The sequence below is a fragment of the Mesocricetus auratus genome, unplaced genomic scaffold (genome assembly GCF_017639785.1).
Source record: "Mesocricetus auratus isolate SY011 unplaced genomic scaffold, BCM_Maur_2.0 Super-Scaffold_100006, whole genome shotgun sequence".
Taxonomy (NCBI): Eukaryota; Metazoa; Chordata; class Mammalia; order Rodentia; family Cricetidae; genus Mesocricetus; species Mesocricetus auratus.
Window position 1 is genome coordinate 24,495,829 of NW_024429190.1, and position 27,295 is coordinate 24,523,123.

General features: G+C 42.2%; 1 protein-coding gene across 10 annotated transcripts in view; it reads right to left on the minus strand.

Moving 5' to 3' along the window:
• Ldb2 (LIM domain binding 2) overlaps positions 1-27,295 on the minus strand; it is a 340,208-nt gene that overhangs the window by 208,282 nt on the left and 104,631 nt on the right. The gene's annotated exons all lie outside the window — the stretch shown is intronic.

The following is a 27,295-nucleotide window of genomic DNA, read 5'->3' on the forward strand; positions in this document are numbered from 1 at the left end:
TTTTTTTGGTTTTTCGAGACATTGTTTCTCTGTGTAGCTTTGGAGCCTGTTCTGGATTTGCTCTGTAGACCAGGATGGCCTGTCTCACAGAGATCTGCCTGCTTCCGCCTCTGAGTGCTATAATTAGGTGGGTGCCAATCATTGTCTGGCCTAAAAATTAATTCTTGAGGACATAGTTGGAGAGATTTTTAAGATGTACTTTTAAATCCATGGCTGTATATTTATGGAAGGTTTGTTATTTGGCATGAATGCATTCAAGATTGTGGCTTTAGGGTTTTTTTTTGGCTTGTTTGTTTGCTGTCTGCTGTCTTGAGTCCATTTTTATCTATGGAAAACGTGATTTTACAATGAGGCCAACAGTTGTCATTTTCAATTTTTAATGATTTGCTCAAACAGGGAAATTCATAGTTTTATTTTTTATACAATGATATCATTGTAACAGACAGTCATTGCCTCTCTCTCTCTCTCTCTCTCTCACACACACACACACACACACACACACACACACCTACACAGAAGCAACAGTCTTATGCCAGTGGATTTTCTTGAAGTTTTTATTTAAGGCAACAACAACTCTCTTGTTATTAAAACAATTGTGAAAAATAGAAAAGCTCAGGGGAATGCAGGCCCTCCACATAAGTCTATTTGTCTCTCTTTGAGTGTTTTCCTTGTTCATCTAGAAAGCGCTTTAGGAAGGATGTAGCTGAAGGACATTGAGATTGCTGACCCCAGGAGATGAGGGGACCCACAGCAGAGGCTGAGGCAGTGTCCAGTTTAGTGTTCAATTCATCCCCAAACTCTTAAGCAAAAGTTTTCTTCAGAGACTGTCTGCTCTGGTGCCAAACTGTAGGAAGATGGCTCCCAGCTGCCTGTCAGAGGAGTGTGGGGCTAGCGGGAGTCTCCATTTACTATGTCTTTCTCCATGGTCCCCCAATGCTGGGGCCCTGGCGGAGACTGCAACCTCCCTGCTGACCATTAAGCTGTTTTGCTTATGACAACCTTAAGTTGTTGCCATCACTGGAAGGCTTCAGGAATGAGCCTTCATTCCTTACAAGAGCAATTAAGACGCTGGGGGAAGATTGATGTCGCCCTCTCCCGCAGAACGGAAGAAGCTCAGACAAATGAATTTTTCTGTCTCCTTTCTCTGGATTCCACCCAATAGCCACATTCAGGCCGATGCTTTTCTTCAGAAACCACAACAGTAAATATAAAATCTCACCAGGACATTGCCAGACCCTCATTCAAACTCCCACCCCAGTCTCCTTTCTTTCTAAGTATTTTATTGATCATTTACTATGTTCAGTACCATAGAATACACGTTTGAGTAAGAAATGGGTTTTATCCTTAAAGCCTACTAGTGGGACATCAAATGAGCAGTGTAAAGACAGCCTTGGCCATTTCTGAGACCCCCATCTTTCAAGATACACACCATGGAATTTTCTAGAGCATTTAGAAAATCCTATGGATTTGGAAGCATAAAAAAATCTGTTCTGGAAATAAACCCCATTTGGAATGCTGAACTCACTAGTTTATCTGACTTTAAGTTGCTACAAAAAATAAATAAATATCACCCCTTAATGGTATTCAACACCCACCAAATGCTATTCTGACTGCTTTTTCTGTGTTTTCCAATGTAATCCACAAATCTCTCATTTTTGTTTTTATTTCTTGTTTTCTTCCTCAACACAAGGATTGCCTTCTTGCCATCAGGAGCTTTGTTTCTTTCCTGCATTCTCCAGTCTGCAGAAAGGTGTCTGGCCCATGGTATTCTCAATAGAAATGGCTCCACGAATGAATGTAGCTATTTGTGCATTTTCTGAGCTTTGCAATTGCAGATACTAAAGCGTCAGTGGAAAATGTAACTTACTAGGTATGCTTGGCCATCAAAAGGGATGTAGAATTGGAACATGGGGTGTCTAGCTTTCTGTACCTCCGCTCTGCTGCAGCCATGTGCCAGATGTCCCTAGCTGCCTTACTTGGGGATGAAGAGAATTAAGTTTTAGGAAGAAGGAGGGAGAAATGGCAGGGACACTCTACCTCAGGCCCCCTTCTTTCTCAAGCTCTATGCTTTGTAGTACAGATTTGCTGTCAGAACTCAAGCCCAGGTTTGCTAGGTACTATGTCACTGATGGAAATTACTCCTGTGGACAAGGCTGTCCTAGGACAAGACTATGTCCTAGGCTTCCTATCTATTAGAGCCAGGGTAGTTTAACTGACCTACTTCTTTGAAAACTGCAAATAACCACAATCACAAAAGCAGTCAAAATAATATCCGCCTGGCAGGGTAGACGTGTGAATAAACTAGGTTAGAGGCTGTGAAGTGCCTACAGACATAGAGTTCAGTGAGGACCAAGAAAATACATCTCCCTGCTGCTGCCCACCACCACCTCTGTATCATTTCTGGGGCATGAGACCATACACGTTCAAAAGAACTGCATGGACAAATAAATTCTACAAGCCAATCTGTGAATAAGTCAAGCTACTCCTCAGGTTTCACCCATTTGCAGTCCATAACCAGACCCTAGCACCTAGTCAAAGACCTGAGAAGAAACTAGAAAACCACCTTTGTGGTTCGCTCATTAGCTGGGCATCTATAGACTGGATTGGGACTCCCCATCCATTTTCCTACAACCTGATTCTTGGTCTCTGAGACATCAGCTGCAAAAGGAACGAGTGCAAGGAAAATTTAAGTAGAAACCGGGGATGATGTGAGATTTTTTTCAGAGAAAAGGATGGGCTTGAGCTAAAATAAGTTTGAGAACTGTCTGTGGATAGCCTTACGTATTCTCATAAAAGCTTTCATTAGAGAAAGCAGAAGTCACAACCAACATATGACCCAAGGAGAGATGTCACTTGATGTAAACTAACCATGTAAGAATGGACTTGGAAGGGGTAAGGCACATTAGTGGCAGCACTCTGGAACAATTGGTGCCATTACACATCTTCAAAGAACACTCCACCAATAAAGAGTTCAGATTGCTAAGTACATATGCACATACAGTACTGGCTTTTTTTCTTCTTCTTTTTTCACTGACTGAGTTAATAAAACTTCTTCTTGTGCCCATACCTTATCTTAATGCAAGCTGGGAAAAGCCCTTGTCAAAACTGTCCAAAGATCTTCACTGTTTGTTGATTCTTTGTTTCTTGGCTGATTTTCAACAGTCATAACAACTCTTTGCTATGTTTACAGACAGCAAGTTGACCTATTGAGTAAAGGTTCTTGCCATGTAGCCCTGACAACCTACATTGAATCCGGGAACCCACAGTGGGAGGAGCATGATCGCTCCTGTTTACACACACACACACACACACACACTCATACATACACTAATAATAATGACAATAATTTCTAAATTAAAATTTCGGGGCCATACTTTAAGTTAGAAAAGCACATACATAACAAAGCTTTTAGATTAATCTTTAGTTATAAGTATAGATATTAATATAGGGAAGGAAAGGATATTGAAGAAAAAGCAAAAAAAATGCTAACTATTGAGCATTGGACAGTCCCATGTCAGGTATGCAGAAAAGAAGCTGTTTGTGGAAAGCCCACACACGAAGACCTCAGTGTAAAAATGGGGACCCATAGCCCAGCATTTCTAAGTGCTTTATATGCAATAAACCACCTTATATTCATAACTTTCCTAATTGCCTCCAACAAGTGGAGCTCACAACCTTATGGAAATTTATGTCCTTAACCTCCATGTTACCCTAACATGAATATACAAAATCTGTCTCTTAATGGCCTAGTGACCTCTATGAATCCACCTAACTCCTCCTTTACATGCTTGTTGTTTTGGTAAGGGAATAGTAAACCTGGGGGTCTATGAGGTCTGAGAAAAAGGCTGCATGTAGTGACTGCTTGATAAATTCTGTTCTAAATATTCATTATGATTTCATTTAATACTTACATCACTTGTAAAGAAGGCATCTGAATTCCAAAAACATTAAGCTACTCAATAAAACACAAGACAGTGGTGAGAAAGTTTGTATGCAGTCTGCTAATTCCAATCCACATGCTCCCTTCCCTTTCTGCTGAAATGGTTATTTTTTTTTCCACCTTGAAGCAGATCACAAGGGTTGGAACTGGTAGGCATTCAAGGATGTTTCTCATGAAGAAGTGTCTGACTTCAGCTTTTTACGGATTTGGGAATCCCCTGAACCCCTCCACGCACCCCCCCCCACATTTTCCTGTTACCAACTCCCCTTTTTGCTTTCTGCTACAGCTCCTGGGATGGGTAACAATCTTGTAGAACACATCTATGTAAGGAAGAGTCTAGGCCTTCGCTAAAAATGACCAATTACAGCCAGGGTGACCCCTGCTGAATTACATTCGAACCCTCTGCAGAATGTCTAAGAATCCAAACTAGTAGAAACTTGGCTCTTAGCCATCTGGCTACATCAGCAGCCATGTGTTATGGTGTTGCTCTTGTGGCTTGGGAAATTTGGCAAGCATCAAAACTTGTTCTTCTCTTCGGCTGCTCCCTGTTCTGGGGAAGCTTGCCAGTTTAGCTCCCATTGAAGAACACAGGAAACTACTGCTGACTGTGGCCTTGCAACACAGGCATGCACAATCCTGACTGGTGCAGTGTGCCACTTTAAGGAGGGGCACTGGGCATGGTTACCTTTTCCATTCCTGGTCAGATTCCTTCCTAGAAATGAACAAGCAATAGGGGAGCAAAAGACTAGAATGAACAGGAGAGGTCCTGGCCACAGCTAATGAGCTTCTTCCTGGAGCACTACCATAGGAGTCTGAGGATTCTGAGTTCAGAAGCAAAAGGATGGAGGCAATGTTTGTACCATGGCAACTCTTCTCTCTGTCCTCCCAGTCAGGGCCACAGACATGCAGGTCAGAAGCTTGCATTGAGGCAGAAGCTTCCAAACTTGTCTCTCACCAATGCTGCCATTCTGGTGCCACCTTTCAGGTACAATTCCTTGTAGCATAAGAACACATTATTTACTGTACTTAAATGAGGGAGCTTGATTTACTTTAAAGATTAAAGAGCAGAGGACAGGATGGTGAACAACTAAGGGCCACTATCCAGTACTGACAACTATTCAAATGAAAATGGATTCCTTTTTCAAACAATTTAAGTAATAAATAATAAATGCCAAGGTCTCCATATCAGACAGTATACTTCTCTCCTTTCCCCTAGAAGCATTTGTCTCCTAAAAATCATATGAATCTTGCAAGCCTAACTCTTGATACTTGCAAGCCTAATACTTGATCACATTTATATGCAATCCTATTGGTTCCAATGTTTTATTAAATTTCTAAAATGTATAATTCTTCTTTAAACATGAATTTTTACTTTCTTGTTTATTATTACATTAATTAAACTTATTTATTGTGTGCACTATGTGAGGGAAAGGGCTCGCATCTTCTCTGTCACATGTGTGGATGGCAGAGTACAACCTGTGGGAATCAGTTCTCTCCTTCCATTATGTGGGTCTCAGGGATTAAACTCAGATCATCGGGCTTAGCAGCGGGGCTGTTATCTGCTGACTCATCTTGATGGCCCATAACTTTAATTAAGTGTTTTATTTGTTTATTTAGTTTATTTTGCTCTGTTGGGGATCATATCTGGGATTGTGTGCATGCTTGGTCAAGTGATCTATCACTGAGCTACATGCCCTGTCCCCAATGGTCTATTCAGAGAACCACCTACTTTATAGCCTGGGGCCTCTACTTTCTTTATGTAAGCCACGCACCAATGCATGAAATGAATGTATGAAACTTCATTAAAACATTTTTCCACTAGTGATCTCAAATGTCTTGCCATCATGACTGGCTGTGTTGCAGTGAGAACCTTAGTCCCATCCCTTTCTGTAAGTGTGTAGGAATTTCTCAGGGACAGAGAGCTGAGGTTAGGGAACTAAAGAATGCTGGGCTATTCTTTAGTTCTTTGATTAGGGAGACCTTGGACTTCTTTATTAAAGATTTCTAGTTTGATGGATGGACGCACAGGTAGAGGTGAAACAAGAGAACTTCAAAGTGGAATCAATAGCCAGAACAACGTAATTACAAAGCAGAGACTGGCTCTGCTAGGAGGAGTAACATCTATGCAGTCCAAGAAGAAGCAAGGACGGAACAGAACTATGAATGATAACATAAGAAGAGTGTGTCTGTTCTTGTCTCGAAGGAGAAGGGTATGTTAGAAGCCCTGTTACCCAAAAAGAGGGACACTCCTTGACACTGTCATAAGAAAGAAAGCACGGGTTCTTCATTGTCCTGTGCAGTGACCCAGAGAAGAGGCATCCTGAGTTTCCAGTACCCCAATTCACATGCAGATCTAGCTGTGCACCTGTCACATGGCTTCTACTTGGGGGAAACTGCCTTTCCCCAGCAAACATGTATTTCCCATCCATGCTGCTGTTTTGTATCTGAACTCCCTGGTTAGTGTTCAGAGGTTGTTAACAGGAAAAAAAAGTGGATTCCTTTCCCAACTCTAAAAACTGCAATGGCACACAGCAACTTCCGGGTAAATAAACATGAAATTAACTAGGACTGAACACTGGCAAGGGCTCTATTGTTGACGATCCTCATATATTTTAATTAGGTAAAAATACCATCGAAGCTTCTCTATCCTAAATAATCCCCCGTATGTATTTCAGCGATTAAAACCCTTATTTCTTTTGTCTCACTCACAGGTGAGCCCAAGTTTCACTGACAGCCAAGTCATACAATGGAATGAGAGACATACTCATGCCAAACAGCAGAAAAGATCCTTAATTATATTTTTAAAAAAACCCACAGAGGCATTTGCTCCCATCCCAGATTCTCTCCCATCCCTACTCTGTCCCTCTCCACCAAAAACATGATCCCGGTACTGGGGATGCCCCCCGGCATCTTTAACTTAAGCACTGACAGGTTATGGGGGATTTTTGCCAGAGTAATTATTTTTCAATTCAACAATAATGAGAAATTACCATGGCAACCACTCGTCACGTGGTACACATATACCCCCTCCAAAGAATGAGCCACACTTAAAGCATCCACTCCTTAAAAATGTGTGTGTGGTTTAATTAAACTAAAACAGGTCAACACAGAGAATGCTGTGGAGGGGTCTGAAAGCAGGGAGATGGGCAGGGTGCTGGCTGGTTTTAGTATCTTGTAGTCTAGACTCTAAGAATATTTATCTCATGACACCCTGTCCTGTCCATACACATTGGTAGCACTATGCCAATTTGTATCTTGCCTTCAGTTCAGTCGTTCCCATTTACACATGTCAGCTAACCTCCTAGAACAAACTCACAGTGAATGGGGTCACACTTGCATTTCTAAATGTCTTTGCTGGTGCTTTCCTTACACTGATATGGGAGACAGAAAAGTGTCCCCAAATCGCCTTCCGTCTTTTCATGACCTTCAGGAAGTACTTGCAATCTGTTTTCCTGGACTGCAAGTCTTCATATTTTCCTCTTAGCTTAGATATATATTTTTTCAGGACAGTGTCTCACTATGTGGCTGAGGCTCCTATGTAGCCCAAGTTGGCCTCAAACTCGTAACAATCCTCCTGCCTCAGTCTCTCAAACTATTGCAGTTATAGGCTAGGAGCCATCACGCTGGCTATATTGTTTTGCTCTCTTAATCTGTAGCCAGTTTTTCTTCCAATTTGGGAAATTTAAAATTGGCTATGTCTATTCAGAACATGTCAATAATAGCAGTCAGCATTTAACTCTCTGCCACGCACTGTTCTAGACTCTTCCATCCCACAGCTTCTTAAAGCCTCAAAGCAGACCCTTACAATAAGTCTCCTTACTGAATCCATTTCACAGACCAAGACTCAGAAATTCAGCCCTCGTGTGCAGTTACGCAGCTATCAGTTTCAAAGTAAGGACAGACACAAAGACAAGAGAGTCCAGGAGACTCATAACCACTATATTGTTACATACATTTATCCAAATATCACTTGCCAAAATAACCTCATTTTCTTAAACAATCAGTTAATAGTACATGTGTTGAATGTGGGAGACTTCACCATCTGGAAAAGACAACCCAAAGCAAGGCTTTCCATTGCCCCCACAGTTTTTGGAGACACAGAATCAAAAGTAAAGAGGTTGGGTCATTTTTTTTTTTGCTAGATCCTAACTGCAGAAGCATGTAATAGATACATGCAGGTATTTTAAAAAGCTCTCCTCTTCCTCCTCCTCTTTCTTTCTTCCTTTCTTTCTTTGTTTTGTATTTATCTTTATGATATTTTGAGGGAAACAAATTCTCCCCTGGGTTATTTTTCTTCTCAAATTATCAACTCTGATTTCATTTATTCTCTGCTAAATTGTGTTTTATTTACTGGTAAATGTTTGCTATCAGCTCAACAGACATCCTAAAACTGTATGTTGCCATGACAGTGAACTGTCCCTGTCAATAGAGAATTGTGGAATTTTGCTCACAATTCAAGGCTTTCCTTGGAGAAAGTGGCTGCAATATTCGACTCAGTCCAAGTAGATGCTGCTGTGGGAAAGAGACAGAGTAAAATCACAGAGAGCCCAGGCTTTGACACACATACCTCTGCAACAAAACACAGATATGTGTCTTTTTCCCTGAAAATACCTGAGGAATTCATGTATTTCCTTCTCCAACTTTGGCTCATTAAATTATAGCTAATTATGAATATTACAATAACAAATGTCATATTGGATCATCAAAAACAGTGGTGTGTGTGTGTGTGTGTGTGTGTTTACTCTCCTAAATTGAGTCCTTTGCCACCAGACTTATCACAGTTGGAAGCAAATCACAATTTTTCCTTTCTACATTTTGGACTCTTGTTAATTTCTTACGATCTCTACTTGCATCATGTGTGTTTTACAAACAGACAAGACACATGTCAAGTTTCCAACCAACAATTACTTCTATTCACTACATGTGGTATTTTAGCCTCACAGTGTCCCTCTTGGGTTAGTATCTTCATCATCACAATTTCATGAAGAAATTTTAGTCTCCAGGATATTTTGTAATGAACCAAACATCTAGAAGACTAACAAAAACCCCAATACCAGGCATGAGAAACCCCTTTTGTGTTGTTAGTAACGGGGAGTCCAAGAGATTCTCAAAACAGCATAGGCTATTGCTGTTGCTCTTGGTGGCCTCTCAGAGGCTGAAGGTAAGTCCCCATTACTGAAGACAACATGAATGTTAGACACAAGTTCCAGGGAACTAAGCTGGATCTGACCTAAAAGTCTCCTTCCTGAGGACTGGCTTTCATAGTACTGAAACATGCCATGCAGATTTCCAAGGGAGGGAGGCAACCAGTAGTCCTACCCAGCTGTGATGCCTATGAACCATAATGACATGCAGCATGTCAGGACACAATAACCCTAAGGAGCAATAGTGGGACTCATATCTTGTCAATAACCAACAACTCTATAATTGGACCTAAGCATACTGCAAAGGAAGAAAATCATGGCTTGTACTGGAAACTTGGCCAATTACTGGAGCAGATTGAGGTCATGGATCTTAGAGAGAACCTATTGCTGTCACTCTACTAAACTAGCACAATACCTACCTGCATTTAAAATATTTATCCCTATACCCACAAATAAGTGTAGCTCTCACCCCTCAAAGAACCTTCTCTTTGCAAAAGATGGAAACCATTACAAGAAACCACAACTAGCCAAATGCAGATTGCAAGTGATTGTGAAGTGCCCAGCTCCAATGGACACATCTACAACACAACTCCTGCACCTAAGACTAAAAGAGCATCAAATAAGAGGGGCCACAAAAAATGCAAGAGCCAGAGGGCCAGGACATATGTTTTGGCATTGTGTCTACTAGAAAGGACAAGAAAACTTCTCCCCAAGATATCTCAATAATATGGCTTTCCAACACAAGGACAATACCATTAGACTTGCTAACATGATACAGAGAAATCACATGGGGCCTCATCCGTAGACAAAGAAATGCTGGCAACTAAGAAATGCTAAGAGTTAGAGAAATAGGTTTCCCCCAAGAATAAGTTTGATTATCTAATATCAACAGGTCAGTCCTGAAATAAAAATACATGTAACACTAAATAGACTGTCCATTCAAGGTATCTGTGTGTGTGTGTGTGTGTGTGTGTGTGTATCTACATTTGTGTCTGTGTCTGTGTGTCTCTGTGTGGAACAATAACAAAAAAAAAGTCACAGTCTCCTTCCTCTTGTCCCAGGTCACACTCTGTCTTCTAGAGTGTACTGTGAACCAGTTATCATTCTGCCACTCAGTGTATACTTTCCTGAACTTGGTATAGCTCTCAGCTCCTTGTCAATCCAATCTTAGGTTCCTTGTCACTTCAGATCATCCAACCAGTAGAAACCAGCTCCCTGTGGTATCAGCCTGTTTTTCTCAAGGGAAGCACTTCACTGATTGGTGTGTTGTTTATTGTCTTGTCTATGGGAAAACGTTTCATAAGACCCTGTTTATACTTCACTATGAAGCATAGGGTGGGTGCTTGCTACATGACTGCCTGAATAAATGAACATACAAGAAATGTAATAAACAATTAAAAAATAAGAAAAGATAAATTCCCTGAAGAGAATATGCTAATCTCTCTTTAAACTTCCACAGGGCGTTATTTAAAGGAATGTTAACATATGGCTTATAACACGACAAACACATTTGTGCATTGTAATGTAAAGTGTAGAAGACTGGCCAAAGAGGCAGAAAGGAAAGATAGAACGGGTAACAAAACAGCCGGAGCACACATGGGAAGGGGTTCTAACGGAGTATTGTTAGGTAGAGGCTAAGGTGATGAGACCCCACTGTTCAAGACAGACAGAGGCTCGTCATGGTTCAGATCAATGCAAACACATAATAGAGTACCAGAGACTTACCAGAATCTTTATTCAGTTGACATTTTAAATAAATACATGCCATGAATTAAAAGAATTAAAAATGTTCATGCCCTTTGACTTAGTAATTCTATTCCTGGGAATCTATCCAAAGGACATCATCCAAGAATATGTAAATGCCTTAAACACAAAATTATTCACCATGGGAATACTCATAATAGGAAAAGAAAAAAAAGCAAAAGAGGAACAATGTGCTTATCCTATCATGGAGGAATGATTCAAGAAACTATATGGACATTAGAAAGAAAATAGAATTCCTTAAAATACTACTTACATGCAGCTTGTACCACCATGACAGTATTTGTGCAGTATAATATGAAATGAAGAAGACTGACTGGAGATGTAGAATGATGGAACATAATGGAGAAAAAAAAACAGCAGAAGCACACATGGGAAATGGATGAAAAACAGAAAGAGCATTGTCAGGCAGAAGGGTCAGGGCATGAGATCCCACCACTGAAGTCAACACTCACTTTGGGTATAGGACTTGGAAAAAAACCAGTCTTGAACTGACTAGGAATCTCTCTCACTGCCTGAAAGCTTTCATGGTACCAGGAAGTGCTGGAAGAGACAGGAAACCAGTGATCTTCCCTAGTGTTGGAGCATGTGGGCTACAGTACTGACCTTCTGTTTAATAGAAAGAATTTCATACCCAGTACTATAAACCTAGTCAGGATGAATTATCTGATGCACAGTATTGTGACAATTTATTTTTCACATGTAAAAATAGATTTTTCTCTAGTAATTAACATGTTATATATGAAATAAGCATATGACTGTATAATATAATAAGTCTCAAACTACTAGTAGAAAATAGAGAGCATAACTGCCTTTTTGACCTCAGAAATGTGGAGTATTCTAAAAACATACCAAAGGACAGATCATATGGGAAACAAACATCTGGTTTGCAAATCTCAAAATATTAACCTCAAATGTCAAAGGACTTGATATACAATGTTGCAATGTGACTACACATGATGAGGACTAATGTCTACCACAAATAACAAAGTAGCAAAAATCAACTCAATATAAAATATCAGGGAATGTGAGCATATCATTTCCGTAATGTAATCCAAAATTGTCAGTAAAGATATTTCTTTTGAAATAAAAAAAAATTGATAAAGCCAAACTATTGCATACACACATCAGTGTCAATGTTCGTCTTTTGGTGTTTGTTTGCTTGTTTGTTTTGCTTTTATTCGATAAACCCATATGTTGGTAGATAGGTGAAACAGAGAACCTCTAATACTTCAGTGTCTTAAAGACCCTGATGGGCCGGGCGTTGGTGGCGCACGCCTTTAATCCCAGCACTCGGGAGGCAGAGGCAGACAGATCTCTGTGAGTTCGAGGCCAGGCTGGACCGACAGCCTCCAAAACAGAGAAACCCTGTCTCATAAAACCAAAAAAAAAAAAAAAAAAAAGACCCTGATGGATGGCCCCAACAAATCTCTGTAAACAAGTTCATTCTCCTCACTACCTCTTCTCTCTGGCATCAATGCAACCTAGTTGCCTCTTAGCCTTGAGCTCTCTATCTCGCAGAGGTAATGTTCTTGTCATCCACTCTTGTCTATGTAAAATGTGTCTCATGGGCTTGTGTCTGTGTTCACTTGGTGTTCAACTGTTGGGGAGTTTGTATAACCTATGGAATGAGGCTTAGCTGGAAGATGTAGATCAGTAAGGGTAGGCCTTTGAAACTTACGGTTACTTCCAAATTGGGTCTATCTCTTTGCTTATCTACTATGATGTGGAAAAAACTACACCATAGGTTTCTATCATCACTGACAAAACTTTCCCAGCCATTACTTCTTTCCTACCATGATGGGCTGTGCCCTCTGAAACTGTGAGCCCAATTAAGCCCTTGCTCCCTTAAGTTGCTCTGAAAAAAATGGTTTGCCACAGTGATAAGAAAAGTAACTAATAGACCCCCAAAGAAGAGAGAAAGGAAACATTATCAGTTGTCCTTAGTTGTGGCAAATCTGTGACTTGCTATTTTGAGTGTGTCTATGAGTGCATTTTCAATGCTGTTAACACTTGAGTTGGTAGCCTCTACAAAATAGACCTTCTCTCTATGAATGGGTATCACTCAACCAATTGAAGATTAGGTAGAAATAATTTGCTATCCAAGAAGTAACTCCAGAGACCCAAGTTCAAACACATTTAAATGCTAGGCATAGGGAATGGAGAAAATGGCTCAGCAGTTAGGAGCACTGACTGTTCATCTAGATGCCCCAGGTTCAATTCTCAGGACTCATGTGGTAGATAAAAACCATCCATAACTCCAGTTATAGGGAGGGGGTCTGATTCCCTATGTCTCCTCAACAGGTACCAAGCATGCATGTGTTACAGAGTTATACATGCAAACAAAACACCCATACACATAGAATAAAAATTAAAGCCAAAGGTAGTAGTGCTGGGGAATCAGAAACAGATGAATACCTGGGGCTCACTGTCCCTAGCCACTCTGATCTACTTGGCAGGTTCCAGGCCCATGAAAGACCTAGGCCCTCTGCATCTGGGTGACAGTTGTGTAGCATGGTCTTTTGTGAGGCCAGCATAGCTTGATACACCTTGCTTTGTTAATTCCCAAGAGAAGTCTAACCTCATTTGAATGAAGATGGAGGAGAGAATGGGGGGGTTGGTAAACGGAGGTGAGGGGAAGGAATGAGAGGAGAGGAGGGAAGGGAAACTGTGATTGGTACGTAAAATAAAATTTTTAAATGATGAAAAAAAAGAACAAGAAAGAGAAAAAGATTTTTAAAAAGGTATACAGCACCTAGGGAATACCATACACATACATACATATACAGGTACACACATGTACACACATACCACATCAACATGCATGAACATATACATATACATGCACAAAAGCAAGGGTCTCTACTTGTTTGAGTACTCAGACTTGAGCACTCCAACTTAACATCACTGGATTTGTATCTCTTGGGCATCAAGCACATACATGCCTTTTCTTAGGTCTGTTTCCTTGGAGAGCCCTAACACTGTAGTATATGCCCAAGCCCTGGTGTGTTACCATTCTCTGTGTTAAGTAAAAATAGAACTGTTTTCCTCCAGGTAAAGAAGCAGCATTAATTATCAATAGTGTGTGGCAAGGGACTCACTAACACATTTCACTACATGTTATTTGTTTTGTTCCAACATCCTAGACGCAGCCTTTTTCCCTATTTGTTTACACCTTAGAAAACTCATACAACAAGATGGAGACAGGAGGGGTGGCTTGAGGGTTGCAGGAGCCTGGCTTGCTCTCTAGGTTTGACCCTGAGTGTATTGTTGATCTTGGACACATCACCTCACCTCTGTAGGAGAAGAGGCCATTTCTTCCAGTGTAAAATGCTAACTGCATAAACCTTCCTCGACTAGAATGTGTGAGACTCATGTGGGATCAGAGATTTGTTGTTTGCAGTGCCTCTTTCCCAGTCTGCAAGAAAGAAAGCAGGGCTTCCACCCTGATGACCTGAGTTTGATCCCTAGGAGCCACATGGTGGAAGGACGCCCCTTTCAAAGGACATGCCGAGTCAGCTTCATCTGTTCCTTGTCCAGTCATTGGAACAGAAAGCTAAGAATGATTCCTGAGTAATAAAGGGAATTATACTACACGATCGTAGAGGCTTGGAGAGTAATTCCTGCACAGGAGAAAGTGATTATACTTTGCAACAAATTAAAACGCAAAACAAGGATAAAAACAAACACAACCCAAGACCCCTCAAATCCCTTAGAAATGCTACTTAATATAGCAAATTGTATTTCCTATAGAATTTCAGTCAAGGAACATTTTGGCCCATACAAGCAATTAGAGACATCTGTGATTTCAAGAAAACACAAAAACCAAGGACAAGCATGATGACTTTGTAACAAGAGGCCACTTCTCATATCCCTAGCACTAAACCACAGGACACAGAATAGCTGAAGGGCTTGTACATTGGCTTATGGCTAAGATCAGCAGAGACCAGAGTCCCAGAAGTCAGCTTAGCCTCGCCTTTTTTGCTAGAACACAAAGAACATAAAGCTTCAAACAAAGTAAAGGCCAGGCATAAGCTGCCAAGTGAGGACAGGCTCCATGGGTGGCCCCTCCAGCCCTCTATGATTTAATGAGAAGAAAATGCAAGGTCTGGCTTTGCTCTCTCTGGCCTTGGTGAGAATGTGGCCCCGTTCCTAAGGCTGGATTTGATCAAGGCTGTGTCCCCCCACACTTGCCAGGCATAAACATCTAATGTAATTTTCAATGAGCTCCTCAGAGGGGGAGCACATAAGTCACTTGCCTGCAACTTGGAACCTCCTTGCTTCAGAGATGAAGAACAGGAGCAGTCTGCCTCACTGATATTAGTCCATTCCCCTCAGCCCGTGTCCCTTGCTAGAGAGAGTTTCTTCTGGATTTCAAATACCACATGATAACTTTTCCTTCTTTGGGGTCCTGTGATAACGTGGCTTGTCCTTCACATCTTGAAAATGTACCCTCTTGAATTATTAAGTTCCAGATGAAATGTCATCTCTGAGACAAAGCCTTTCTCAGCACCATCTAACTGAGGTGGCTGTAGTCACTGTCCCCTCATGCTGATTTACAACTGTTCAAAGAGATCTACGTTATTGAAGTGCATGGGTACATGTTTGCTAGTTTAACCTGACCCTGCCCAGCCTCTGCTCTACACCATAGACTTCCAGAAAGCAGAAACTTTGCGGTTTCATTTTTCTCAACTGCTTAAATAATTTTTGGCAGAGAATGGGTACTCAGTGGTATCAGTAGACTGACAGGGTTACTCAGTGGGTGGAGATTCTTGCCCCTAGACTCACATGTTAAAAAGAGAGACCTGACTTTGATGTGTGCATTGTGGTACACCTGTGCATGCTCACACACACACACACACACACACACACTAAATTAAAATGTAAAAAAAAGCTAAAAATAATACCAGCAGGCGAATAGAGGCATGTCTCAGTGATGGAGTATGAACTGTTATTGCAGGTAATCCCAGTTCAGTTCCCAGCACCCACATGAGGTGTCTCATGCACACTTCTAACTCTAGTCCCAGGGGGATGCGATACTTCTGACGTCCGCATATACTTGGACTCACACACTGACACACACATAACTCGAACCAAAATTAATGTTAAAAAATAATATTGGTAGAATTAATAAACAAAAATGTGGGTTGTTCGTGTTTCCTAGGGCCTTAGAAGGTCTGTGTAAGCCCAGAATCTGTTTCGTTTGTCTATCATTTCATGTCTGTTGAGGGCTAAGTGTTTTCTAGGATCTGAGACTGTGGCGGTGAGTTAAGTCTGTCTTCTACCCATAAGAAATTCAGAATGGAGACAGAAAGAAAGGGAAAGAAGCATCCCAGCACAACAGCTCCAGGGCTGAGGCCTGTGACTCAATGAAGGAGGGGCTGGGGCTCGGATGCTACTAACACTACCTGGGTCGGGGTTGGGTCCACAGCACACAGCTGGGGCAGGTTCTCACTGTGAAACACTGGATAGGTAGTGCTCCAGGGGTGTTACAGTAACATTCCTAAATCTTGTACAGTCTAGGCTGTCACTCCTCTCACAGACAGAGATGAGAGTGTCAGCAGTGCCCGATCTTACAGAGACTCAGGGGAGTCGTCTTTTCCACATATTTCCCCAACTTCTGGACAATGCTGGCTGTCCTTGCCACCCTGTGTATTGGCTTCCAGATGCAACATTCCAGTGTCTATTCACACCAGTCAAGGTGTTCCTGTATGTGTCTCTGTGAGTCTATCACCTCCTCCTGATACTTCTACTCCTCTCTTCCTCCTAGCAATGCTTAAACTCAAAGCCTCATTCTTATGCACAAAGCTACCCTCTGATCCCTGTTTTCTCCTTTTATAAAGACACTAGTCACTGGGCAAAGGATGATGTTCAGGCTTTGCATAACTCCTTAGAGAGAATAGGTGCCCAATAACAGTTTTATTGGGCAAGACAGGATAGCCCTATCCACAGTGGAACATGGGTAGGTCATTCATCAAAGAACAGAGCCTCCTTTGGTACCCAGTCTCATGCCTATGTGGATAACAGAGTGGGAGTGAAAAAGACCATCAGACAAACTCAGGCCATGCATGCTTGAATGCTTGGAAAGAGCAGTGTGTTTCTCCTAAAGCCATAAAAAGTTTCCAGATAGCACATTTACTTCAGAAAGAATAGACTCTCAAATGAGACTGACTCCAAGATGGGGCATCCTTGCACTTAGGGAGGGAAAGCAAACTACACAACTATAAGTCCTCTGAGCAGCCAGGAGCTGTACAGCCCAGGTTCAAATCCAAGACCCTGAAGTCAAACACTAAGATGCCACCCTAAAGCTCCCTACGCCCCACAGCTAGCCCAGCTAGGCCGAGGCATTAGTTTCGCCTTGTTCCCCTGAGAAGGCAACATAAGGAAGAAACAGAGAGCTGTGTGAGAAGCTCAGTTTGGGGAAATAACTGTGACGTAGAGAAACAAGAAGCAGGGATGGAAGGGCGGGGTTCTCCTCCTTTAACTTTAGAACTGTCGAGACACTGGATGGCAGCCGCTTCTATTCTCTAGGGTCATGTCTGAGAGCACTGATGCTCAGTCTCACTTTGCTGCATGTTTGCCCACTAAGCTCTGTTACCTTCCTAGCCTCTGAAAAAAATGTGACGGTGGCTCAGCTACTCTGACTTGAAAGCTGTGATGATTTAAGTGATAATGCAATGTGCCTGGAAGGGAGAAGACACTCCATAATGGCTCGTTATTATTGTTTTGTTTTCAACAAATAATAATTGGGCTTTGACTATGTGTGTCAAACCGTGCACCAAGTGATGGGGATAAAGTAATAAATGAACTAAACATTATTGTGTCTCCCCTCCCCTGGCAGGCTGAAGGGATGTAATATCTGAAAGCACAATTCCACAAGCACCCTTAATGTTAAGAGTGAGTGATAAGTTCAGTTTATGCTGTCATCCTATCATAGTCAGGCTTGGTGCTTGAATTCCCTGGCCAGTCAGCTTCAGGGTTTTAATATTCTTGATCCCTGTGGACATCCCTACACCTTCACCTTCAGTATGAGAGGCCTGGTGAGAGGCCCCTCTCCTGGGTGCTGATGTGCCCTGGAGGAAAGTGCCAGCCTGCTTTTGAGCAACCTCCCTTTCAGAGAGATGTGGAACAGTCGCAGCCAATTCTGGACCATGACAGCAAACTAGAGCAGATGGAGAAACTTCAGAAATGGCCAAGGAAGAGAGAGAGAGAGCACTGGTTCCAGTACCAAATAGGGAAGATGAGAATCTAGTGTTGCTGCTTATAAGCTAGGGAAACTTTGATCAACTACTGAACCTCCAAACCCTTGGTTTCCCCATCTGTCAGCAGATTGGATTACCAGCTCACAAATCTGGTTTAGTAATCAAATAAGAAAGTACTTATGAAGAGATTAGCATAACAATCCATGTATCAACACCTGATAAATGACAGAAGTGTTATTAGGAAGCAGACAGAAGCATTAAAGTGCAGGGAATCAAAATGCAGATCCCATCTCTTTGCTCAAAGTCCCAACCAGTATCTTCCAACCAATGCAGGGTAAAAAGCAGCCTGTAGACTGCAGTAAGGAGTTGGAGATATGGCCCAGCAGCTTTGAGCATTTGCTGTTCTTGCAGAGGATCAGGGATCAGTTCCCCAGAACTCACATGACAGTCTGTGAACTCCAGGCCCAGAAGATTTGATGCCCTCTTCTGGCCGCCATGGGTACTGTATGCACATGATGCTACACAAACTAGTAGGAAAACACACAAAGGCATACAACTTAAAATTTACTTAATAAATTAAATAGTAGCATATGAGACCCTCTATAATGTGCCAGCTCAGTCAAATCTCTGTCCTCCAGGCACTCTCTTCCCATATGCATTCCACTCCAGAAGCCCCTCAATGTGCCTTGTACAGCCAACTACAGACTGCCTTTGAACTAGCCAGCCATCCTATAGAAGACAGAACAGGCAAGATGATGTCAAGAACTGGCTGCAGTATCTGTGCAGGGTCAAACCACTCTGTTTGAACCCCAGCACTGAGGCTTACATGGCTAATAATTTGGGGCATGCCCTCCCTATGTTGCTTCTGACAGGTATGTAGTCACAGAAATAAGAAAAGTCACTAATACAGTGCATCATTTAACTTCCTCTTCAATTTAACTAAGAAATGGAAAGGATAATGCATCTAACCTATCTTATGAAGCATCACCTTTCCGAGTAAGAAAGAGATAAATAAATCTGAAAGCCAGATGTTGAGTGGCTACAAGCTGCTTAGATGTCTAGCTGACATGTCATTCAAGTACTCTGTATACCTCTTATCTAATGCTATCCTAAATCCAAGTAGAAAAACACGAATTGTCTCCCTGTATAGACAGGGAAATGGAGCCAACAATAACTAAAGCTGATCTACAGCTGTAGAGGTCTTTCTCCTCAGTTTCAGACTCAAAAGCCACTCAAACAGGAGTTCACCCACAACACATGCTTGTGTACTGGCTTTATGGAACCTGTAATTTATTTGTCCACCAAACCCATGAGCACCTTCCTAGAGTGCAGCGACAAGTGGGCAGACTCTACTGACCTAGGAATGGTGTTTAGCTTCCCTGAGGCCTCCATTATATATAGTTATTTCATAGACAAGTCAAGTAGAGACCTGAAAAGACTTCCTTGGTGACTAAGTCCCAAGCGTTCTCTAATGCTTAATCTGCTTATGCATCTGTATACAAACCTGGTGGTATGGCTTACTGGCATTTTCCTTTTTTTTTCCTTTTTTTGGTTTTTCAAGATGGGGGTCTCTCTGTAGCTTTGGAGGCTGTCCTGAAACTCAATCAGTAGACCAGGTTGGCCTGGAACTCACAGAGATCCATCTGACTCTGCCTACTGAGTGTTAGAATCAACGGCGTGTGCCACCATCACTCAGCTAAAAAACCATACTCTCTTCTTTTCTTTTTCAGATTTACTTATTTTATGTATATGAGTGCTCTATCTGCACATATCCTTGCACACCAGAAAAGGGCATCATACCTTACTACAGACGGTTGTAATCCACAGTATGGTTGCTGGGAATTGAACTCAGGACTTCTGCAAGAGCAGCCAGTGCTCTTTACCTCTAAGCCACGTCTCCTTGGTGCATGCCTTTAATCCCAGCACTTGAGAGGCAGAGGCAGGCAGATCTCTGTGAGTTTGAGGCCAGCCTTGTCTACAGTTCGAGTTCTAGGACAGCCTCCAAAGCTTCACAGAGAAACCCTGTCTCCAACAACAACAACAAAGCAAATGCATGGCATTTTTCATTCCTCCTTGGAATGTACAATAATATCAATGAGGTCAGTGCATACACAGAGTAAGTCTGCAGCATCTCCTTATCCATGTATGTCCCAGGCCTCACAACAGTACTGCAAAACCAAATTATGCTTTGTCTTGGTCTGCAAGCATCTTGTGATATGAAATATGAAATGGCAGGAATTGCCAATGGGCAGGAAAATACTTGAAAACTGTGTCATAAGACAATGCTCATAGCCATGGTGCTTTGGGATCTGCTCTGTAGCAAACGCCACCTAATGTTAGAATTGATTGACACCACTGATGCTTAACTGTACTACACAAACAACACTAGTGCCTGAACCTTTCCACATATGGCAAGAGCCAATGCTGAGCACTCTCCATAAGTTGATCAGTACAGCCTCATCAATTGTTTTTATGAAACAGGTACTATTGGACAAATGAGGAAACTAGTTCTGGTTAACAGCACAAGACTCAAACTCACAGAGTTTTCACTGAAAACAGTCTCATATAATCATAGTTGTACCAATTAGTTTGTTTCACATCCTACATCTGGGTTCCAGGACCTGAAAAATTGTGAGATGGCACAGTTACTAAAGGAGCATCCAGAAGTCATGGAATTTAGGATGCTCATCTCCCTAGCCTTTGAAGGAAGATGCAAAAGATCTCAGAGACTGGTCCTAAGCACAGCGTTCTCTTGGTGAATGACTTCAGATTTTATCCCTCTTTCTTTTTGTGTTGAGTAACAGCATGGCAACCTCATCCCTTCTTATTTCTCCCAATAAGGTTAGCCTAAATCTGCTATATCCCCTACCAGGAGTGGCAAAACTACAGCTAGAGGGCTGCATGTACTCCCAGAAAGCTATCACTGCTACCCAACACAAAACCACACACTTAAAATATTCCAAGGATTTTTTAAACACATTTTATTGTAACTTGATTATGCTGTTTTTATATATGAACTTGATAGGTGACAATGTCATGATTCAATGACAAAATGATGGACATGCCTGGCTAGGTGCTTATGTTTCTATTCTCCTTTAAAAGAAACATTATGGAAACAAGACATCTGTTTTGTAGTAAAGCTCTGACTCCCCAGGATGTAGACTCTCTATACCACTTCTGACATCCACTGACACTCTCCATTCCTTCACAGGATCTAGCTTTCTCTGATTCAATGGTGTAGCTTCATAATTGAGGAATTTCTAATTGTTAATAATGGCACAGAAGCATGTTTATGGTATACTGGTGAATGGATGACATCAACATATATATAAATATATGCGTGTATGTATATATGTGTTTGTATGAATACTTGTGTATATGTGTGTGTGTATGTATTTGTTAACCTCAAATTTGTAGAAATAATTATTTTGTATATCCATGAAGAAATACTGTGCGCAGCTAAACTCAAGAAGAGCTAAAAATCTGTGGGCACATTGTACATGGCTTCTGAGAATACCATGATTGAGCCTGGAGTGACTGCAGCTTCTGAAAGAGGGACAAGAGACAACACAAACCAATGCCAACCCACCAATAGCCACTTCCCAAAGCCCAGTTCTTTCACAGGTCATGACAGAAGGGATGAGGACAAGAAGGAGCCAAGTTTTGGGGAGGCTATGTCATGCTCTGCTAAGGGAAACAAGACTTTAGGGTGACAATAGTCAGACCATCATAACACATGCATCCTTACACAGAAAGAGTCAGAAGCCCACTCTCCATCCACAGAGTAAGATGTATCTGGAAATACCACCCACTGCAGCTACCATGGCTGACCATCCATTGCATCTAGTACCAACTGCAGGCACCATGACTGGTCATTCACTGCATCTGGCCATGCTGTTCAGTGTTCCTAAGACAATCAGCTCTAGCCAAGTACTGGACATGGTTTCTGGGAAATGCACAGAGATAAACAGGCACTACTTGCTCACTTGTTTGCAGCTCCAGACAGGGCCACCAGTTACCTGCCTGTCCCTTGACTCATGTATCTCTTAGCAGGTGATAGATTGTCGAAGCTTCCCACTGAGGAGCCTTGCATGTCCCCTCCCCCCCCAGACCTGTAGAAGAGTCCACATTTCTGAGTCTGCTCCTGGAATCACATCAGGTGCCTTCACTTATCCAGAATGTTTAAAGACTCTCATGACCCTCAAGTCAGTTTAGTTTTTCCCTCACGTTTTAAAAGCAAAACTCAAGGGACTTTGCCCAAAATGAATTATGCAAGAGATATGATAAGATGAGATTCCACCTGCTGCTAAGGGAGCTGCCTTAGAAGAATGTAATCAGATATTCATTTCCTGGTACTAACAGCCATTAAAGAGGAGCACTGATGTTTGGAACAAATACCTTAGGAAGAAAGTTTCAACATATGTATTCTAATTGAATTTCTTCCCAGGCAGAATGGAGTTGACAGAATCCCACATCTGTCATGATTGGTGGGCTCTGTCAGTCCCAAATCAACAATCTCACAACAATACTTTACCTGCCAGGTTCTTGATCCCCTTGTCAACCAATCCAGTTTCCAGGAGACTCATTAGAGCTGTCAGCAATGCGGTCTGACAGGGTCCTTACAAACTACACAGTTAGGAGCATCTGCCCTGCTCTTCTGAGTTTCTGTTTGTTACCCGTCTCACCCCAGCTAGAACCCAAGATGGAAGAGGTTATTTATCTGCCATCCTCACTGGACCCAGCTCCCTGTCAGCCAGGGTCCATTAGAAGTGGGCCCTAGTACATATTTGCTGGCTACAAACCTCTAGTGTGTGGAGAAACAGAGCTGGACTTGCAAACTCACACTGTCTGGATGGGCATGTGCACCAATATATCTCTTTCAACAGAGCAATTGGGAGAGCCATTAGCATTAAGGGCTAGGAAAGAGGTGGGACTCCTCTTAGGAGAGAAAAAAATAGACCCCTGCTACAGATATCACAGCCTAGCACCTGGTAGAGTCAGCCCTGGCTGATTTAAATCTTAAAACTGGTTTCTCCTCCAATGCTGGAGATTTCTTGCATGGGCAAAATCCACCTGTCTCTGTTCTCCACACCAAGTCCTGTACTCTCTGCTCTCAGATTCTGTTGAGTATGGCACTGTCATCAACTGTACGATGCTGGGCACTCTGCTAGGTCCTAAGCTGTGATGTCTCCAACAGGAGTATAGTTCCTTCTCTCCTAAGATTAGAATGAAGGGGCCTCACTGCTGATAGTTAATAAAGTAAATCCCAAAATAGGGGGAAATTTCCCATAGAAATAGATTGAGTTTCATTTTGCTCTGTTTTTACAATATGAAAAGCAAAGGGTTATAAAAACCCTAAGCAAAGGTGCTACCATTGAACTACACCCCTGACTCTGTGTTTAATTTTTAAGATTGCTGCCAAGAAAGAAGGGTCAGTGATGCTGAAGGAGTCCTACCATTCCTCGTGTTACTCTTGGGTCCCTCTTTAATTCAGTGTCTATGTACTGAGCTCTCACACTGCATTAGGGACTGAACTAGGACAAAGGGATATGTAGGATAACAAAGACAAAATCCTGCCTCAGGAAGCATACACCCACAGAGAAAGAACACTGGATAATCAATGCAGAATACAAAGATGATGGAGTAAGACTCCCTGGGGTGCTTAAGAGGGCAAAGAGGGGACAAATCCCTAGTTCTGCCCCCTGAAAGCAGAGGGGCTTGGGGTCCCATCTTATTTTGAGTGTGGAAACAATTTTGCTACTTTGTGAGACTTCTCTAAGGATTCAGGATGCAGCTGTAGATAAATGACTTAATAATGCACAAGGCCTTTGTAATCACTCTGTATACCATAAGTATTGTTATTAGAAATAGGGACACGAGAACTCAAATTTAGAGCTGCTCTCAACTGTTTTAGTGTGAGTAAAACCTACCCTATCTCTCTATTCCTCTGAGGTGATGGGCATACTCTGTTGAGGGTCCAAGTCTGGACACTGCCATGGAAGTTAAGCACCACGGCCCAAACGGTTGTACAGCATCTGACATTAGTAAACTTTAGAGCCAGGTATGGTGGCACATTTGCAATCCCAGCACTGAGAAGGTGGAGGCTCAACTACATAGCTAGATTGAAGCCAGTCTGGAATATATATGTCTCCCCACTCTCCCAACACACACACACACACACACACACACACACACACACACACACACACACACACACACACACACACTCACCAAGTCCCAAGCTTTCACAATAGTCTTTCATGAACAGATCCACACCAAGCGAAGCTGAGTGCCAGCTCTCTGACTGGAACCTCTAATTTCAGAGATACAGGAAGGTGGGAGGCCATGAAATTCAGAGTGGCAACAGGAAGGGCTTGCTCCAGATCATCAGGCTCCCTCACTTCAAGCACTCCAAGTACATGTAGACTCTAAAGTAAACAGAATCTGCTTGCTATGCTGCCACTCTAACTCCTAAGCCCTTCTGGTCCTGCGACATTGATGGAGGGTGAAATTATCCAGGTGTCCACCAAAACCAAAAGGAAACCAAACAGTATTCAAGATCCAAGGCCATTCCCAAACCAACTATCCCCAGTGGATGTCCTGGGGCAGCTTCTTCTCTGGGACCATTGACAAGGCACAAGAGGGTGGATCAATGAGGAAGGGTAGATTAACAAACACACCAAAAATAATTGAAAGAATGCAAAAGATATTTTAACATTGGCAACAGTCTTCGGTCAAGAGTAAATTCCTGGTTATAAACAGATGTGTTGTCACTGTCCACATCCTTACTTCCACTTTCTTCAAATGGCTGGCAGTAAAGGGAGTAATGAATGCTGTTCAATGAACTCCTTCCTGTTCTGGCTGGTGTAGAGGGGGCAACCCACAGCAGAGCAGTGATTACAGTAGCAGTAGGGAGTCCAAGGAGCCTCCAGACCGGATTGCATTTTGGAATGCTCTATGTGGCTTTCCCAGCCGCTTGCTCCAGCAGCAGCAGTGGCAGCAGATTTACTCTCCTAATTATGTTTGCCTCTGGTTAAATTAGTTTGCATTCCCTGAACATACACTGGCTGGGGGAGGGGCAGAAGGCAGGGGAGAGGTGGCCCGAGAAGATGCCAGGATGTGGAAAGACTCTTGTCAGAGGATGATGCACACACAGAAATAATAGCCAGGCTCAGGCAACACTGGAGAGCCACCAGAGAGTAGACTGGGTACACAGAAGAATGGGGGTGCACTGTGTAAAACTTTTATGCACTTGCTCACTCATGTCCTTATTCATTCATACAAGTATCTATTGTTTTCAAGGAACCAGACATCAAAGGAAGGAAGGACACTGCAGTGACATTAACATGGTTCCTTGATCTTTGTCCTAGTTTCATCCCTACTGTTGTGAAAAATACCCCAACAAAAAGCCACAGAGGTGAGAAAAGGGTTTTGTTTGTCTTATAATTCCGGGTTACTGTCCATCCTTGCTGGGTTAGAGAAAAGAACTTGAAACAACTGGTCACACCACATCTACAGTCAAGAAACAGAGAAATGAATGCATCTATGCTGCCTGCTTGTCCTCATCCATGCTAGCTTATCCTCAGCTAGCTTTCTCCACTCTCACTATGCAGGGCCCAGCCTAGGGAATGTCACTGCTCACAATGGGCAGGATCCTCCCATAATAATTAACAGTCAAGACACTCCCCTAAAGACACACCCACAAGTCAACCAGCTCTAGACAATTCAGTCATTGAAATTCTTTAGATTCTAATCACACCAAATTGATGGTTAAAACAAGCCAGTAGTGCACTCACTGAACTCACATTCTTGAAGGGGAGGGGAGCTGATTTTTATTTGTACTCACTCTCTCAAGTAAAGTTACAAAAACAAGATAAAGGCATTTGTCTCTGCACCCATTGTTATCCCAATAGTACAGATGAAAATAATGGGGTTCAGAGAGATTTTGTGGGCACATGGCACATAGCAGGTAACCTTTAATAGAAAGTAGCCCTTTTACAGTCCCTTTCAAAGTTCAGCAGTTAGTGTCAGCCACCGGTGGCAGCAATACTCCCAAAACAGCAAATAAGAGTCTTCAAGATTATGGCTCCTTTTTGTGAAGGTCACCTGGGGCCTTCCAAGTAAGTCCTTCCTAGTCTATTTGTAATTGAAATCTACATGATAGTTAGCCTCAATTGTGAATTGTATGTGTTTACTATCAGGCACAGGAAGGATTACTACTACACTACTATGAAGGAAAGACCCCTCTCTCCAGAGTGGGTAGCACCTTCTAGTGGTTCCCTATGCAGAGTCCTGAGGAAGAGACAACACTTCTTGCCTGCCTGCCTTAGCTTCTTGCTGATAAATATGTCTCTTCTGTTGCACAGCCATCAGAACCCAACTGCTTCTGTCTCTAATGTGGACTGGAGACCAAATACTCTCTAAGAATCCTCCAGTCTTTCAGTGGCAGGATGGGACTCTTGAAGCATCTGCCTTGTGGATTGGGCTGCTATTGGGCTCTTAGCCTCGCCAGCATGCAGATAGCCATTGTTGAATGATCTAGCTCCTATTGTGTAAGCCAATGTAATAGACCCCCTTTTGTAGCATATACTCATTCTAAATGGCCTGTTCCTCTGGAGAATCCTAACACAAGGCAAAAGGTGCAATTCAAACTCAGGTCTGTGTAACCCTGCAGTCTTCTTGCTGGCCCTGAAAAGTTATACAAGCAGGGCAGAGCTAAGACGTTCTTTGTTTGCTACCTGTGATGGAATATGTCAGATAGGTGAAGTCCTGAGGCTACTACACAGGAAATGTAGACCTGAGATTTCCTGTTCTTGCAGGTAACTCAGGGTCAAACTTTATGCTCTTGCAGAATTAATGAGAATGAACCAGACACAGAAAATGCCTAGAACCTAAATCAATGAAATCACTGCTAAGCTGTTTGACTGAGGCTTCCTAGGAATCGCCACCAGCAGGCAAATTGGGACAGTACCACATGTAGGTGACAGCTCAATGTATACATACATGTGACACTGCCTCCCTTTTCATTCTGAGGCATTATTAGTGTTAAGTGGGAAAGCTGGATTTCCTGGTTCAAATTTCCTGGGTATTGGAATGTACTCAGATAAATACCTGTGATTATCAACTGTGGGTTAGCTTTCTTTACTGAAACTCAAGCCAACAACTCACACCATTGTTGCAGTTAAGAGCATTTTAGAATTTCCACAGTAAAATTCCATAGTAAAACCTATTCTTTTGAGTTTTAACAC